The 19101-nt window shown below is 40.4% G+C and overlaps 2 long non-coding RNA genes across 2 annotated transcripts; both read left to right on the forward strand.

Annotated features, from left to right (window-relative positions):
• Positions 1-1060: 1060 nt before the first annotated feature.
• On the forward strand, positions 1061-17661 carry LOC144987944 (uncharacterized). Its single transcript, XR_013651631.1, has 2 exons — positions 1061-2722; positions 17230-17661. It is a non-coding gene; the product is annotated as an uncharacterized LOC144987944 (long non-coding RNA).
• LOC144987943 (uncharacterized) lies at positions 2729-14741 on the forward strand. The gene is made up of 2 exons (XR_013651630.1): positions 2729-3102; positions 3202-14741. It is a non-coding gene; the product is annotated as an uncharacterized LOC144987943 (long non-coding RNA).
• Positions 17662-19101: the final 1440 nt, after the last annotated feature.

Below are 19101 nucleotides of genomic sequence, written 5' to 3' on the forward strand. Positions count from 1 at the left end.
TCAAATTACTTCCTTTCCATCTGAATGGGAAGTTCTTGCCAAGGGAGAAGTTATAAATAAAATAAGTCAGCTTGTCAAGCTGAACCCTGTCAAAGGTCCGGATGGCTTGATGAGGATAGGAGGCAGGTTGGACTCAGCGAATCTAAGTGACAGTGAGAAACATCCAGTCATTCTACCAGGGAAACACAACGTTTCTCCCTTGCTGATAAGGCATTATCATGAACAAGTGCAGCATCAAGGCAGAAGCTTCACTGAAGGGGCTATCCGAGCTGCAGGCACATGGCTGATTGGTGGAAAGAGGTGTATCAGCAGCATTCTGCATGGATGTGTTGCATGCAGGAAGCTCCAAAGAAAAACTGAAACTCAGAAGATGTCCAATTGCCACCGGAACGACCAAGTGTATCACCGCCATTTACATACACTGGATTGGACGTTTTTGGTCCCTGGCTTGTTACAGCCAAGCGAACCAGAGGCCTGGCCAACTCTAAGCGCTGGGCAGTCCTTTTCACATGCTTGAGTACACGTGCTGTCCATATTGAAGTGATTGAATCCATGGACACTTCCTCTTTCATCAACTCTGAGAAGGTTCTTTACCATTCGTGGCCCTTCCAAACAACTGCATTCTGATTGTGGGACTAACTTTGTTGGTGCTTCTAAAGAACTGGAATTCCGCAAGGTGTTGAAGGAGTCAAAGGTCCAGATGTATTCAAACAGCCAAGGTTGTACGTGGTACTTTCATCCACCTCACTCATCACACATGGGTGGTGCATGGGAACGCATGATAGGCGTCACAAGGAGAATATTGGATGCAATGCTGATGCATACCCACTCTTCCAGCTTGTCTCATGAAGTTCTTTGTACGTTGCAGGCAGAAGTGACGGCCATCATCAACTCTCGTCCCCTCGTTCCAGTTTCATCAGATCCGAATGCTCCGGAGTTGCTTACACCAACAATGCTATTTACTCAGTGTTATGCACCCTAGGTCTAAGGGTGTGGGGGCATAACAAAGATGAATCAAATAAGAAAAATGACCCAAAAATGCAAAACGTAAGCCCTAAAACAATTCCCACCTAATTTAATAAAGCTGCCAAAACCAATTTCCGTACTAATAAGGGTTTATTGTCCTACATGTAAAGGTGACAAAAGGAAAGAAAAAGGAGCATCAACTTCAGGGTGAACACAGGCCAAAATAATAAACAAAACAGAACTAACTCAAAAGAAAAATCCTGATACAAATTACCAATAAGTTAAGCTTCACCAAAAGAGTCTACACAGCCAAAAGGCCTCACACAGATTTGTCAATGGAGAGGGAGTACAGACAGTCAAAACCTCCAGCTAAAGATTTCTTTCTCCCCCCCCCCCCCCCCCCCCCCCATTGAGGCAGTGGAGATGTCAGGGTTTTAAAGTCTCATCCTCCAATCATGTGCCGCCATCAATCATCCTCCCTCCAATCCTGAGCAGCAGCACTAGTCACTTGTCCTCCAATCATGGGCAGCCACAAGGCCTTAGTGCAGCCATCCAGGTCGCCTGAAAAAAAAAGAACAGAACCTACACACATACAAAAGTACTTTCACCCCCCTACACAAACTCTGTATATACAAAACATTAAATACAAATAAAAAACATACACAAATACGACAAGGGTCGTGACACTCAGAAACAAAGCGTACCACCTTCTCTGGGGAACTTTACAGAGAAGGATTTGTACAAGCGACAATGGTGTCAAGTTCAATGTTTGGCAGACCAGTTTTGGAGCCGATGCAGACGCAAATTCTTGCAGACTCTCCAAGTTCGACGCAAATGGCAAAACGCAAGTCCAAATGTTGAAGAAGGAGATGTTGTTTTGATGAAGGATGCTGGAACGTGCCGAAACGACTGGTCTATGGCTCTTGTGACAAGAACCTTTCCTGGACGCGATGGACATGTCACGGCTGGAGGGACGGAAACCCAAGTGCAGATAGAAATCAGGCTGAGACTCAGGAATGCGCTTAGGGGGCGATTTAATGCTAACAGAAAGCGCCACAATGTGGGATCACAAAAACACAAAAAACTCCTCAAGAGAGGGAAAACTGCAAAAGGCAAAAAAAGGGAACAACTAAGCTCAGAAAAAGGCCAAAGGACAAAACAGACCTCAGTGTCGGCTGAGTAGGAAAACCACTGACTTAACAGGGACGCACCGACACTGAGGACTGAGTAGCATCAACTTAAATAAGCATGATTGCAAAGTGCAGGCAGCTGTGCACTCCTCCACAGAGAAGACCAGGCAGGAAAGGGAGGGGCCATCCAGGAGGAGCGACAGCTGACCTGCAAAACACAGACAGTCAGGAAACAGAACAGAAAAAACACCACACTGTGTCAGGACATGTCCGCAAGATTGAACTCAAAACTGTACAGGATGGTTCTGCTCGAATGTTTTTTAGACCCATTACTGAGGTTGTATTGCTCGTCAAGAAATAACTGAAATAGACTGTTGACATGATAGTTAATATATGACATCATTACAGATGCCAGGCGGGGAGTCTTCTGCCCCCGGTTTGTTTGCCTCTATTTAATTAGATTTCTCTTTATTCTGAAGTCATGTTTTGTTCATACTTTTATTTTGAAGGCCATTTTTGAGCTCATGAGAGGAAGTCAATGTCAGCCATGTTAATTCAGTCTTTGCCATGCAGTTTTGTCAACTGTCGCCATCCTGCTTCTGTTTGTGCCAGAGACCTCATTGTCTGTAAGTTTTGGTTTAAGTTAATTAATATAATTCTGAATATAGTCTTATTTGTCTCTTTTCTTCAAGTTTGTATGTTAGATTAGCAGCTGTGTTGTACGACTGAATTTTAGGGCCACCATTCTGGCCAACATGACGAGATTAAAGTCGTCATGTCTACTTTAATCTCGTCATGACGAGAAAAAACTCGACACAAAGTTTCGAGTAAAAAACTCGTCTTGTCGAGATAAAAGTCGAAATAAAGTTTTGAGATAAAGTCGCAATGCTGCGCGCGAGAGAAAAAAACTCGTAAATTTACGAGATTGTTCGTGGAAGTGAGCATGCAGAGCAGCAGGTGAACGCCGTGCAGCGGCAGAGCAGACCGACTAAACTCAGTTGAACAGGTGAGCTGAATGTTTATTGATAACGTTCCAAATGTCTGGAAGCTCATTTGTTTGATTTACAATTTATTAAAGTTTTATTTATTGATGGTTGGTTTGCAGGATCTCTGCAGCCCGATGAAGCCATCGGGTGTCCCTGCAGCTGTTTGCTTGAATCCTTTCTTCCTCCACCAAAGACAAGATCTCTATGTTTGTGTGATGCTTCCATCTGAGGAGGAGAAGCACTTTTTGCCGTTTTCAACGTTGTAATGCTAATATAACAGACTATTTTTATTCATCTTTGTTTTTTAATGATCAAACGGGTCGCTTCATCTGCAGGAGGGGGCGTATGTAACACTGTTTACTTCCGCATTGGTGATCGGATGACAGATTCATGACGTAATGTGACAGATGAACTTCAGGTTATGTGAATGAAAAGGAGAATAAAGGCTGCAGCGATCCTCTACACCCAAACGTGTCTCTGAGCTCCTTATTTTACAGATGAAAGTCCGCTTTACTGACACCGAACCCTGGAAAGACGGCTACACGGAAAATAATCTGATTTTGAGTCGCCAAAAGACTCAGAATGTCTTTGTTTTAAACCTATAATCCGGAAATAAAGCTTCACAAAACGCTCCACATATTTCATCTTCAAGATAGGCTCCGATAAACAGACAACTTCGGGGTTTTTCTCCTTGTTAATCTATGAATTTTTTCCCAAAGATTTACGAGATTTTATCGCCTAATAAAATTACTTTTTTTTTGGTGGCCATAAAACTCTGTCGTAAACTCTTAAATACAAAGCCACTAGCTCACTAACATTAGCCATAACACTGAATACTCCTGAAAGACTCAGCTTCACTGCTTTCGCGCAACATTGCGACTTTAATCTCGAAACTTTATTTCGACTTTTATCTCGACACGACGAGTTTTTTCTCGAAACTTTGTGTCGAGTTTTTTCTCGTCATGACGAGATTAAAGTCGACATGACGACTTTAATCTCGTCATGTTGGCCAGAATTTTTTTTCCTCACCGTGGCCCTAAAACTCCGTCGTAGTGTTGTCATGCTGGAGTTGACTCTAAAAACAATATTGCTGAGTATTGCTATACTCATGTTTAGACATTTTATTTGACAATTATATTCTTATGTGTTTGCAGTTTTATTCTTTGTTGAATGCTGAAAATAAACAGAGCTTGGATGCTACTCCCTGACTCGACGTCTTTCAGCAAGAGTTAGGCTTACTGCTAAATCACATTAGAAACATATGAGGAGAGCAGGAAAAGCGTTGTTGAAGTAGAACACGGAAAAGCATTTTGGAGGATTTATTTTCAATTTTATTTTTTAGTCAAACGATGTAGTTACATTGTGAAAATAAAAAGGATTTCTGTTAATCCATTTTAAATGTCTAATTAGATATTTCTAGTTTAAATTTGGTATACATTTACTAGAGAACCTTTTGAAAATGAAATGTCTTTATCATTTTAATTAAGTGACAGAATGAGCGGTGTTGAAGAAAAAGGGTTATTCCAGGAAAATGTGCCCAATTCGACATGAAAGATTTTTCATTATTAACCAAAATGTTTCCTTTTTTTAATATGTTATTAGTTATTGGGTCACAAAATAACATTTTCCCATCTTGGGCATTATTTTGATTTCACACATTTTCTTTATTTCTAGTTGTGGTTGAAGTAAATTTTCTACCTCATTATGTACACTATGGAATCACCATGAATATTATAATAAAAATTGTTTATTAAAATTTCAGGGCTCCAGACTAACTTTTTTCAGTAGGAGCACAGTGGCCCCTAACTGAAAATTTTAGGGGCACAACCAGAAAATTTAGGGGCGCATACCGTAAATCAACATTCTAACCAAATCTACTAATTTCCACTGTATTACTAATAAATACTTTAATAATAGATGCAGAAATTACAATGTGCTGTTTCAAATTCAGTGTCACATTTTATTCTGCACTTTTGAAGATGCAACAACAAGGTAAACTGACAGCACCATCGCTGTCATGACAGTACAAATAGCAAAGAAAACAGATGGAAATTTATCTTTGTGACACCAAATAGGTGCAGCCAAGATGCACAATAAGCGTGTTTGAGATCACCCAGGTGAACTCAACGCTGCGCAGATCACCTGGTGTGTGACATATATTTTTGTTTTTGCTCCAACATCAACTGTCAATCATCACAAAAATACCGCGAGAAAGGGGTGGGAGCAAGGGGCAAACCTACCCGGACACAGCTGGAAACTGAACTGACTGAAAGCTGCCCTACGACTACAAAACAATGCATTATGGGACATGTGTCCTGATGGTTTTTGTAGTGGAGTGATTAATTAAAATAATTTAAAATACCAATTCATTAAAAAAGGCTACATACATCACAAAACATTAAAATAATCATGAAATATATAATAACACAGATCATACTAAGGGGGAGAAGAATATTAAAACTAAATTGAATGTTAAGGACAACTCCAATTTCCTGTTCTCCTTCAGTCTTACTGCAGACCCCCCCGCCTGGTCTCCCCAATGATCCAGGCGAGGTGCCGGTTCATCTCAAACACGTCTATCGTTGCATTTTCCCCACGTATTTTCAGTGTGTCTAAAACTAATGTTGTTTTTGCTCGAGCGTGTTTAAAGTTCAAGCCCCGTTAGCTGTCACGCATGTAGGTGTGGGACATTTATTCTCCTCAGCTGACCCGACTCCCGCGGGAGCGGTGTGCTGCCGTAACAGCCGTGCATAACCCTTTGATGCGCCGCCGTAACCGTAACCAAAACCTTCCTCCGGCACGGACTGCATGCATGTATGTAGAAAATTACGAGCGAATAGATACGTTCTAAAGGAAAGTAAGGAACTCCTTAATGTGGTCCGGGGAGGGGGCTGTCAGGTGTCCTGCTTTCAAGCCCGGTCATTGTCACGCCCCCAGGAGTCATATACCCCACTGTGATTGGTGCTTTGTCAGCTCCGCGCACGACAATGAAAAAGTGTCATTCATACAAACTGGCGGGCTGCAGAAACATTAAACCTTCATATTAAGGCAGGGACCGCAAAATATCATCTTGGGGGCCGCAAATAGCCTGCGGGCCGCGAGTTTGAGACCGCTGCTGTACACTCTGGCACTGGTAGACTAGCCGCAGGTCGGAAGAACGAATCAATAGTTCGCTTACCCATAGTTCAGACGCACATATCAGGTTGTGATATTTGTCTCCGTTTCCTTCACACAGATGTTTACGCGCACTCGATTATCTCTAGGCCCCTCCCCCTACACGCATTTTAGCCACTCACAGTGGCTTTCCCTATTCTTCTCACACGCAGTGGCCGCCTCACACACAGGCATCACGCGAGAGTGTACGTGCTCGCGTTTCATGAGTATGTGCGCGAGTGTGTGGTCTGCCTGCATGCGTGTGCGCTCGCGTCTCATTGATTATTTCATTGATCATTGACGTGCCCCTTCCACGTTTAATGTATAAAAAATACGGAGGGTGGGGGAGGCAAATTAACTGGTAGCACACGTGCGACTGGATGTAAAATTCAGTCGCACACTCTCAAATTTTGGTCGCAAAATGCGACCAATTGCTCGCAGTCTGGAGCCCTGAATTTTAATATTTTTTAATTATTCACGTCCCCTGTTCTAATTAAATCATTTCAAACTTAAAATTTCCCTTAAATAAAGGTTTTTCTTCTCTAAAATCTTAAAATGTAACTAACAGGCGAAATTCGCTGTGGTCATTTTCATGAAATAAGCAATTTATTGGAAGACTTGCAATCCAAAATAAAGACTTTAAGATAGTTCTCTTAATTTTAGACAAAAATCAACAAACAATTATGTTGTTGTTTTTTTAATAAATATTATCTGGCAATTGTTTTATTACAGGTTTGAAACAAGCATAACTGGGTTGAACATGGCGACAGGGTTGAAGGAACAAATACAGATTTACTTGTAATTCCATACTCTAAAATTCAATTCTATGAGTTTCTAGGAGCGTTTTCATCCACAGCAACATTAGATGTAAATTGTAGTTTAATGGTGTTTATAAAGATAATAATCAAGAACAACTACAACAGCATATGAACACAAGTAAGTACCTTTTCTGAATGTATAATTTTTTCCTCGTTAGTATTTATTTGGTTCCTATGATCACTGTACTCACATCATCTCTAAGATAGCATCCCTTGATTTTTATTTTACTGATTAAGAAACCCTGCTGGATCTCTTCCTTTCAAAAAGAAGATTGTCATGATTTTTAATTTTGTTGTTCGAGAATCCAAGTGAGTCACTTCCAAATTTTTGCAACCTGTATTTTTTATTATTATTTTTACTGTTATGACTTTGGCAATCAGCTGCTTTTCTTTGTCTTGGTAGCTTTTTTGTATTTATGTCTAATTTCTGAAATGAGTGACACAAGTAAAGTACGTGGTTTTTTTGGGGGGGGGGATTAATGACGCAATTTGAAGTTAGCCTTTTTACTTTTGAACGTGGTGAATCAGAATACGTTAAACGTGGCATCTTTTATTTTTTATTTTTCTTTAGATTTTCTTTCTTTTTCAAGTCTATCTTGTAGTTTAGCTACAGTGCCTTGCAAAAGCATTCACCCCCTTGAGACATAAAGATATAAAACTGTAATTTTTTGTGAAGAATCACCAACAAGTGGGACAAAATCGTGAAGTGGAACGAAATGTATTTGATATTTTAAACTTTTTTAACAAATAAAAAACTGAAATATTGGGCATGCAAAATTATTTAGCCCCTTTACTTTTAGTGCAGCAAACTCTCTCCAGATGTTCAGTGAGGATCTCTGAATGATCCAATGTTGACTTAAATGACTAATTAACACCCTGAACACACCATCCCCACTGTCAAACATGGTGGGAGCAGCATCATGGTTTGGGCCTGTTTTTCTTTATCAGGGACAGGGAGGCTGGTTAGAATTGATGGGAAGATGGATGGCGCCAAATACAGGACCATTCTGCAAGAAACCCTAATGGAGTGTGCATAATACCTGAGACTGGGACAGATATTTGTCTTCCAACAAGACAATGATCCAAAACAAAAAGCAAAGTCTACAATGGAATGGTTCACCAATAAACATATCCAGCAGCGGTGATTTCTTTAAGACTGCAAGGGAAGCTCAGCTTCCCTTATAATGTCACAAAATTAATGGTCAAATATGTACTATTGTATTAACATTTTATTGACTAAAAATGCGTTAAAAATGTTAATTTCAAAGACAAGTTTGTTCAGAATCAGTTACATATAGCAAGCAAGCAAGAGATAGCTGACCCGATTTCCTTCTCATTCCTGCAGCGTCAAAGTGCATTGAAGCCCAGCGTCCATTGACTTAAATGGGACTACTTTGAAAGTTTTTTTTTCAGCGCTTCGAAACTAGACGGTCATTGGATAAACGCTGCAATTATGTACTGCCCAGCGTCTCTGGGGGTGAATGGGGAGTGGGCTGGCCCGGACTCCGAGCTTCTGCGCGATGATTGGAGGGTCTGTCGAAAGACTGGATCTCCTTTTGACTGACAGCGATTCTGTCCTATAAGAAATCACTGAAGCTATTCGCTCAATCCCATCGCAGATTTCCCAAGTTCAGTCCAAATAAAAACTGCTGCAACCTATTTCTTTGATATTTGCTTGGCAAATTTGCTTGATTTTCATCATACATTTCACACAATTATACACCACATTCCTTGTTTCAGTTTTACAGAGTTTAATATTTTTTATTATATCGTTCATTCATTCATTCATTCATTCATTCATTCATTCATTCATTCATTCATTCATTCATTCATTCATTCATTTATTCCTTCATTCATATAATGTTAGTAGGGCAGAATTTACTTTTAAATAAATAGACAATTTTATGATGTAGGCCAAGAATGAGCTTCCCCTCTCTGACTGACCAGTAGATCCAGGTATTAGAATGTGTTAGATGTGCTTATTTCCACCTCTTTTCAAAGACCACAGCTAACTGCAGGTGGAAGGTGTTGAAGCTAGACAAACATCTGCTGTTCAGATGTGGACAATGGCATTAGTTACAACTTTATTTTGTTTCCTGGTTGTGTGGGATTAGAGGGTGAGTTATCATCCCTGGGTGAGTACTAATAACAATGCATTTATCCTGTGGGACATTGGTCCTGGATGCACTCAAGCTAATCCTGCTGTTCAACCTGCGCAATTACCAATTTACCTGGCACAGGACATGAACTTATCATCTGTTCTGCCCAAAGATTTACCCAAACTTCAAAGTGTTTTAGCTTTGCATCTTTTTAACAAGAGATTTTGTTTGGTATCATCCTCCCACAAGACAGACTCAAAATGTAAGGCAATGAGGCAGAGATTGTTGATTGTTTTGCTTTTACTTCTGTCTGGCAATCTGCAACCAACCCTGGTCCTGAGCTAGAGTGTACGCTGACACCATCCGACTTTAAAGCCATGTCAGGGCTCAAATTTGTCCATCTTAATGTGCGCAGCTTGTTATCTAAAATGGACATGGTCAAAATTTGGGTTAAATAAACAGACGCTGATGTCGCAATAATCTCTGAAACTTGGCTGTCTAAACCTATATCTAATGAGGTTATTAATATACATGGTTACAATGTTTTCTGTACTGACAGACCTAAAAAAGGTGGTGGTGTTGCTGTTTTTGTTAAATCAAGATTTGATGTATCAATAGGTCTGTCAGAATATATCTGTAAACGTATGGAATTTTTGATATTGAATGTGGAAATAGCAAAGGGCCTTTGCATAACTGTTGTTGGGTGTTATAGGCCTCCATCTGCCTCCAAGGATGCATTACAATCCCTAAAGCATATTTTGGCCAAAATAAATTACAGTGAGCTTGTTTTGGTGGGAGATTTGAACTGGGACTAGCTTAATCCAGTTTCTGATTAATTTAAGTCCTTCTGTGATTCTTTTAATCTTACTGAGTTGGTCAATTTACCCACTTTGCCAAATCTTAAGTGTCTTGATAAGTCCACCCTAATTGATTTAATCTTAGCAAATGTACCACATAAATTCTCATCTTTAGGTGTTTTCTGCAATGATTTGAGTGACCACTGTGTGGTAGCTGCTGTTAGGAACACCAAAATCCCCAAATATAAACCACACATCATTTATAAGAAAAATCTCAAACTTTTTAATCAACAAGCATATCACCATGATTTGTCTGCAGTTAACTGGAGGAATACAGGTCTGTTGCCAGATGTAGAATAATCCTGGACTTTTTTGAGACAAGTTTTATGCAAATTGTAAATAAACATGCTTCTTTAACCCTTGTGCTATGTTACATGACCCCACCCTTACATTGACGTGTTCTTTCTACCATGACAAAGGTGGATAAAGGTGAAGAGGATTTCATGTAATTCATGGATACCAGTGTGAAGAATATTTAGAAACTGCCTTTAACTTTTATTACACTAATGGTTTAAACTTTATTCACTGAGCATGTATTGTCATCTCAAAATTATATTACATTTGAAGAAAGCACAGCCAAACTATTGTTCTAACAGTTTCTTCCCATACTCCCTCTTTTCTGTGCATGTTTTCTGCTGAGCAGGCCTCAGACTTATCTTCACTTTAGCCTTGGAGGTTCTCTCCAGCAGTAACCTGTGGGCGTGTTTTTCACACGAGGTCCATCGGACGATCTGAATATGCAAATGCAGGGTTTTTATACCAAAGCCCATCCCTGAGCTCGTTGGTTCGGACTTTGAATGTACCATGTTCATCTGTCTGTCCCCTTCGTGTTTGTGCGAAGTAAAACCTCCACAAAAGCTAAGTTTTGTCTCTGAGTCATTATTCATTATTTCTGTGTGTAAGAAACTGACGGGGTTACGAACTAAAATTTAATACAGTCCTTTCTAGAAAATCCAGTTTCTTCACATTTGGTCCTTCGAGCTGGCCGGCACGCCTTGGACATCGCTGGAGCCCCTGGGGGGGTTGCCCGAAAACCGAGCTCGGTCTGAGATCACAGCCTCAGCATTGAAACATCCGCCTACAGGATCGGCGGCCCTCGCCCTTGGGTCCGGTGGTGCCCCCGGTGATGTCTGACCCTCATCAAATAACGAGGTTCATTGCTTGAAGTGAGTACGCCACACAGAAAGTCTGTCCTCTCTTTACTTGTTAGGGCTTTATGTTGACTGTGTCTGTGTCTTTGTATGTGCGTGCATCAATGTTGGGGGAAGAATAGAGAAACGGCTGCAGTCCGCTGCGCGAGCACGCTGAACAGAGCACCGCTTGCAGGCTCCGCTTGCAGGCAAGGTGCTGCGCGTGCACGAGTCATCTTGCGCAGACGGGACAAGTGTGGTTCGGCTCGCGAGGCCGTCATTGTAGCCGCCTTCCTTCCGCGGAGGAATGGCAGAATAGGGATGGAAGTGTAGGCACAAGTGTAGGGAAATAAGTCCTCCAGGGAAGGAGAAGAAGTGTAGGGACGTCAGTGTAGGCCGGAAGTGTAGGCATAAGTGTAGGTGCAGCCGCGGCGAGTGAGGCCGAAGAAATAGAGCCTTGGGATGGCTGAGTATGATTTTTGAGACGAAACGGAGCTCCGGGGAAAATGTGTGTGTAAACGCTTTTTATGTCTCTCTGTCTGTGTCTGAGTCTGCCCTTTTTTCGACAGCCCCTGTGGTGTGTGCTCACTTTGATTAATGCCTCGTTCTAAAACAAAATAGTGACTCAGTTGACAAATAATTAGGTTTCTTTTCTGATTCTCCAAGCTTTTTCTGCTGATTAGATTCAGCGCTGGAGAATCCATAAAACGGGTTATTTGGGTGGGAACTCTGGTTTGTGATTGAAATTGAGAACGTTGTGGCTGATCGTCGATCAAAAAACCTCAAAAAGATGGGTGGGACTCATTCTCAAAATCTCACTAAAAAGAAAGATGGCACATTGCTCAGGTCCAGAAAGCTTTTCATAAAGTTTGGAAGTATGTGGAAAGTCAGGATCAGACATTAATCAAGTATTTGGATAAATGGGTTAAAGATTATGGATTTCATAGAAAGTTAAGCAGCCTCAAAGTGCAGGACAGAGTAGAAGGAGGGGGAACAGCTTCACAGATCAGAGTGCGCGTGCCCGAGCCTGCAGACAGGCGGATGAAAACTTGCAGAAAGGAGGGGTGATTTCTCCGTTGTAAGCAGATGTAACGGCTTTCTATGCTCTCAGAATAATGATAGGACGTGTTTTAGTGTGTATTTTAGTGTGTATTTTAGTGTTTAGGACATGGACTAAGGTAGATGTTCAGAAAAAAGCTATAGAAAGTATCATTTCTTACAAAGCAGATGTGGATCAGTTTGTGCAGGACACACCTCCCACTTGTATAAACATGATCAGACTCGGATGGCTGGTGCAGCCTTTCCTTTTTTTTAGTTCACTCTCCCTGCTCATAAAAGTTTGATTGCAGCCTTCTGACCCCACTAATCAGGTCCCTGCATTTCTGCTTGTAAATCAGGATTGACCCCTTAAAAGCATTCCTGAGGATATCTGGTCCACTAACTCGCCTTACATTTTTTTTAATGGACATGTTGCTAATCTTTCGAAGTTTTAACTCTCAGGGGAATAAGTGCAGTAGGCTAACCTCCAGCTGGCCCAAGCACAGGTTAAAATTTTTTGGGACATTTAGTTTCTGTTTCTAGCAAAATTATTTCTCTCCCCGGACCTCACCACCTTATCTGATCAGCCCCCCACCCTCACTCACTTGCTGTAAGCTGCAGCTGCTTAAGGGGCTGATAGTTGTAACAATGTCACCTGTGATTCTCTTGTGCGAATTCTCCAGAATCACATGCAGTATGTTCCACTCCCTTCCGTTCAAACTTTCCCATTAGTCAACTGCCTGTTTTTACCGTTTTACTGTGTCCGTGTATGATTTATTTATTTAGGACCTAATGTTCATGCTGCTGTTGAAATGAGACGCAGTTCTTGTCTGTTTCACTTTCAATGTGTTTTTTCACAATTTTTATTTTTTAATTTTTACTTATTTTATTTTTTTTCCTGATTTTTTTTCTACTCTCATGCCTGGCTCTACTGACACCATTGATGATTTACATGATTGTTTGAAGAAAGCTGTGAGAACAAAGGAAACATTGAGTCTGCCTCCAGCTCTCTCCTCCCCACAGACTCTGCCTCCTGACCAGAAGGCCCCTGTCGGTGACCTGCTTTACCCTGAAGACCATTTAACGGACTGATTGGTCACACCCGAGGTGGACGGGACCCTTCAAGGTTCTCCTCACCATGCCAACTGCAGTGCACATTGCTGACTGACCCTCCTGGATTCACGTAAGCCACTGTAAATTGCTGAGAGCCTACGAGACTGACATTTTGAGACACATCCCTGGTTGAAGTTCAACTACGGAGCCGCCGCAGTGTGACACTACTCCTGGCGAAGGGGGCTCCCTGGTGTGTTTCCTCTAGCAATCCTCTCTTCCAGCTACAGTGAGCTTCGAACCAGCTAACATGGGTCCAGCTGTTGCTCGTGGTTTCATCTTGTACTTTTATTCCCTCTTCCTCTAGAGATCTCACTCAAATTATCATTGAGGTCAAGGCCCTTAAATCACAGATTTCTTCTCAGATGACTGACGCCTACTGGTCTGGGTCACCACTTTATTGTTTTACTTCTGGTGGAGTGTACTGATAAAACTAGTCACTCCGGTCCTCTGTGTGTTTTTCTTTTTTTTTATCGTCACCTGTTTGATCCCATGTGTCAAATGAATGATCGCTGTCAGGCCAACTCTATCAGCATTATGCCTACAATTAACCTAATTGCGCATCCGCTCATGGTTGAAACTGCTCTTTACAGATTTATTTTATCGTTTTTCTTTTGTTTGATTTGATTTTCTTTATTTTCTTTATTTCCTACTTTGTTTCTTGTACTATGTAAATTTAATTAATGATTTTGTGCCGAGGTTTGGACTGGTGATGCATGCGTATCCTTAATGGTGGCTGCTGAGGGGCACAGAGCCGTTGATGAGTTTTGCCCTCCCTGACTGCTCAATGAATGTTTCACACAGATGGTATAAGTTTAGCCCTGGAGGTTTTCGCATCAACACACATGTATCACCTACCACCTCTGATATGCTCATTTATTCACGTTGATTTAATGTTTTCTTTTGTATTTACATGTACCTACACACTTTTGTTTTCGATGCAGAGCCAATATGATGCCTATACTGCAAATCTTCGTGAATTGGTATATGGTTGATGATGACAGGAGTTCTGCTGACTATCCATGTATAATTTTGATATGACAAACAGGGGGGTATGTGAAGAATATTTAGAAACTGCCTTTAACTTTTATTACACTAATGGTTTAAACTTTATTCACTGAGCATGTATTGTCATCTCAAAATTATATTACATTTGAAGAAAGCACAGCCAAACTATTGTTCTAACAGTTTCTTCCCATACTCCCTCTTTTCTGTGCATGTTTTCTGCTGAGCAGGCCTCAGACTTATCTTCACTTTAGCCTTGGAGGTTCTCTCCAGCAGTAACCTGTGGGCGTGTTTTTCACACGAGGTCCATCGGACGATCTGAATATGCAAATGCAGGGTTTTTATACCAAAGCCCATCCCTGAGCTCGTTGGTTCGGACTTTGAATGTACCATGTTCATCTGTCTGTCCCCTTCGTGTTTGTGCGAAGTAAAACCTCCACAAAAGCTAAGTTTTGTCTCTGAGTCATTATTCATTATTTCTGTGTGTAAGAAACTGACGGGGTTACGAACTAAAATTTAATACAGTCCTTTCTAGAAAATCCAGTTTCTTCACAACCAGTAAAGATCATAAATTATTGAAGAAAAAAGGTTGAGAGCACTGTCTAGTGGGTCTAGATGACCCAACTCCCAATGTTAAAGTGCCTAGGATAGCACAAGGGTTAAGAAGGCACACGGTAAAGGGGCGAGAGAACCCCTGGTTCTCTCCAGAGTTAGTAGATACTATGCCAACATGGCTTGGGCCTGTGCCCAAGGAAAACTGGCGCTACAAATGATTGGTCTGTTTTTAGACATCTAAGAAACAAATGCTCTTCCCTTATTAAAAAGGCCAAATCAGAATATTATTTATCTGTCACCACAGAAAATTTAAATAATCCACAGAAATTCTGGAAAGTTATTAAGTCCCTTTCTGTGAGTAAAACTCACAGGCTCTACCTAGATATATTTTAAATGAGTCTGGCCCTGTTTTTAATAGGATAGAGGTCTTAAATTGTTTTAACAAACATTTTATATCTTCTAGTTCCTTGTTTGACTCTGAAGGAGCAGACTTTGTGAAACCCTGCACTGACCCCCCAGAGTACACTGGACACCCTTTTAATTTTGTAGCTTTCACCATTCAGGAAGTGCAAAAAGCCCTGAAAGCTCTAGATCATAAAACATCTCCTGGACCTGACTTAATAGCCCCTTGCTTTTTGAAACTAGCAGCTGATTTTGTGGCAGAACCTCTGACAATTCTTTTTAACCTCACAGTCGAAACCAAAGAAATTCCTTCCATTTGGAAATCAGCTTTTCTTCTCCCTTCATTAAAAGGTGATCCAGCAATTTTAGTTAATTACAGACCTATATCTAATCTATCAGTATTGTGCAAAATTCTTGAATCTCTTGTAAGTGAGCAATTAAAATACTTTCTAATTTCCAATTCAATCTTGTCAAATTATCAGTCAGGCTTTTGAAGAAAACATAGCACTGTTACAGCTCCAATGAAGGTGATAAATTATATTATTGTTGCTCTTGACAAGAAACAATATTGTGCATCGCTTTTTATTGATCTGTCAAAAGCATTTGATACTGTCGATCATGGTGTTTTAAAGAGAAGACTTCTTCTGTCAGGATTGTCAGAGCAAACGGTTGATTGGTTGTCTAATCATCTGAGTAATAGAACCCAGTGCATTAAATATGAAAGTCAATGTTCTGAATGTGTTACTGTCCAGAGGGGGGTTCCACAGGGTTCTATATCAGGTCTCCTCCTATTCATTATTTATATCAATAATTTGGGAATAAATGTATCTGATGCTAATATGCATTTTTATGCTGATGACACAGTTATTTATTGCTGTGGATCAACTCTTGATTGAATCCTTTCCCATTTCCCATTTAATCCTTGGAGAAGCCTTTGGTGCTGTCCAGCAATCTTTACTTCAACTAAAATTAGTTCTCAATGCTGATAAAACCAAGCTTATGTTGTTTTCTAATTGTAAAAATACAATTCATACAATTCCCACAGTGTCCACTCTTGAAGGAAACAACATAGTGGTGGTTCATGAGTATAAATACCTTGGTATATTGATTGAAGACTCCCTCACTTTTAAACCTCATGTGGAAAATCTTGTCAAGAAACTGAGACTATCATTGGGTTTTTTATTTTCGAAACAAGCTGTATTTTTTGTTTGAATTAAAGAAGTGACTTGTAGCTCCGACTTTCCTCTCTGTGTTGGATTATGGAGACCTGTTTTACATGAATGCTTCAGCTCAATGTCTTCTAATGATTGACACAGTTATTCATTCTTCTCTGAGGTTCATTACAAACTGTAAAACAATGACACATCACTGTCCATACAAAGGAGGATTCATTGGTACACTTCATAAGGCACTGCTTGGACTACTGCTGACCCACATCTGTTCCGTACTGTCACAGAGAAGGGCTGATTCTTCTTCTCTTCGTTCCCATGATCATGTGTTGCTCTCTGTTCCATTTGCTAGCACCGAACTGGGCAAAAAAGCTTTTCTCCACTCTGCACGTTATGCATGGAACATGTTGCAGAAGGACTGGAACTTGACAGAGTTGATTTCCTTGAATGCTTTCAATTTTAAACTGAGAGGTCTCGAGGCTGACTCCAAAACATGCACTTGTTTTTCATAATCGGTTTGTTATTTCCTGTTATTTTGCTCTTTGTAATTATGTAACTGTATTTTAGTCGCTGCTGCCACTTGGCCAGGACTCCCTTGAAAAAGAGGTTTTTAATCTCAACGGGAATTTCCTGGTTAAATAAAGGTTAAATAAAAATAGAATAAATAGGATTTTATTTGAGATAAGCTTTATTTTAATGTTTGTCCTAATGTTTGTCTTAAATTCCCCAAACCCTCTGTTTTTCAGAGTTCTCTGTGGTGTTTCTCTAAGACGAAATCCTGGACTTGTGCTTGTGTTTATTTGTGTTACAGAAACGCAGGGAGCAGAGGACAGCAGCTAAGGAAGTGAGGACGAGCCTCAAGAGAGAAGGCCGCATCCAAGTTCCACTGCTCCTGAGCCAGATTTTAACATTCCAGATGTTTGATTTAAATTTAAATTCTTGAAGCTCTAGCAGCTGTTTTTTACTTGGAAAAACATTAAATTAATTAAATGCATAATTTGTTAATCCCTCACCCCTAATAGGAGCAAATGACGATTTAATTTTTTTCATTTGTGAGGTTTTAGTAAAGAAGCAAAAGAAGGAAAAATACTTTTTTTTTTTTTTAACTTGTCCTGTCCAACAGCTGGGCAGACAGATGAGAGCTGAAGACCTCTTGTGTTGGATATATTTTACTTTTACAACAGGGGTTATGAATCTTCTGACAAACCAGAGATATGTTCGAATAAACCCCTTTTGTAATCGAGGCCAGACTTTATTCATTTTAATTGTTTTTGAAAGTCTTTTGTGTTGGACCGGACGGAAAAGGAAAGAAGGGAAGAAGAGAGAGGGATGTTAGAAAGGGGGGGGGGGGGGGTATAGGAGGGTGATCATAGGAGGGGGGGGGGGGGGGGGTAAAACCATGAAGCAGTATAAAGCAACAAGTGTGGGAATCATTGAGAAGAGATAATTAACTTTGGGTAAGATTTTCATTTTAACTGTGGCTACTTTGCCCATAAGGGACAGAGGCAGGTTGGTCCAGCGGGTCAGATCGTCCTGTATGCTTTTCAGTAATGGGGTGTGGTTTAGCTGCACCAGTTTTGATAATTTGGAGGAAAAATAAATACCTAGATATTTGATATTGCCTGATTTGACTGGAGTCTTTGCTCTGCATTACTGCTCAGTGATAATGAAACAGATTTGTTCCAATTAATTGAGTAGTCTGATAGGCAGGAGAATTCATTAATAATTGTTACTGTTTCATTTACAGAACGTGAGTTATTTAAAAACAGTAATATGTCATCCGCATAGAGACTAATTTTATGATGGCTGTGTTTAGTTTTAATTCCTTTAATGCTCTCATTCTGTGTTATTGCTGCAGCTAGAGGCTCATTAAAGATAGCAAAAAGAGAAAGAGAGTGGGCAACCCTGTCTGGTTCCTCTTCTGAGAAAAAATCTGTTGGAAGACTGTTTATTAGTTCTAACTGATGCATTGGGGTTGTGATATAACATTATAATCCTATTTATGAATGATTCTCCAAAACCAAACCTATGGAGGGGAGCAATCAGGAACTCCCAATTTACTCTGTCAAATGCTTTTTCAGCATCCAGCAATAGTATGGTCATTTCCTGGTTTTTAATGGTGGCAAAGTCAATTACATTAACGAGTATGCGGACACTGTCATCAGAATGTCTGCCTTTGATGAATCCCGTTTGATCAAGATGAATTATGTGCAGGGTGATTTTTTTCCATTCTCTGTGCTAGTGCTTTGCAGATAATTTTTACATCTGCATTGATTAAAGAAATGGGGCGATAGCTTAAAGGACTAGTGGGAACTTTGTCTGGTTTAAGAAGGAGAATTGTGTTGGCGGAGTTCATGTTAGGGGGCATTGATTTGTTTTTCTTGATAAATGTTACCATTGCAAAAAACGTTGGTGCCAGTTGTTCCCAGAATTCTTTATAAAACTCAGCAGGAAAGCCGTCAGGCCCTGGTGCTTTACCATTAGGCATAAGTAATAGAGATTCATGAAGTTCAGACGATGAAAGCGGTAAGTCTAGGTTTGTCATCTGATCTTCACTTAATCTGGGTAGGTTTATTTTATCTAGAAATGAGTTAATGCTTTGCTCTGATGGGTTAATCTGTGATGTGTATAAGTTTTTGTAAAAGTCTTTAAACGCGGAATTGATTTTGACCAGATCATGAGT

Source organism: Oryzias latipes, chromosome 19, assembly GCF_053564925.1.
Source record: "Oryzias latipes strain Hd-rR chromosome 19, Olatipes_Hd-rR_3.1".
Classification (NCBI taxonomy): domain Eukaryota; kingdom Metazoa; phylum Chordata; class Actinopteri; order Beloniformes; family Adrianichthyidae; genus Oryzias; species Oryzias latipes.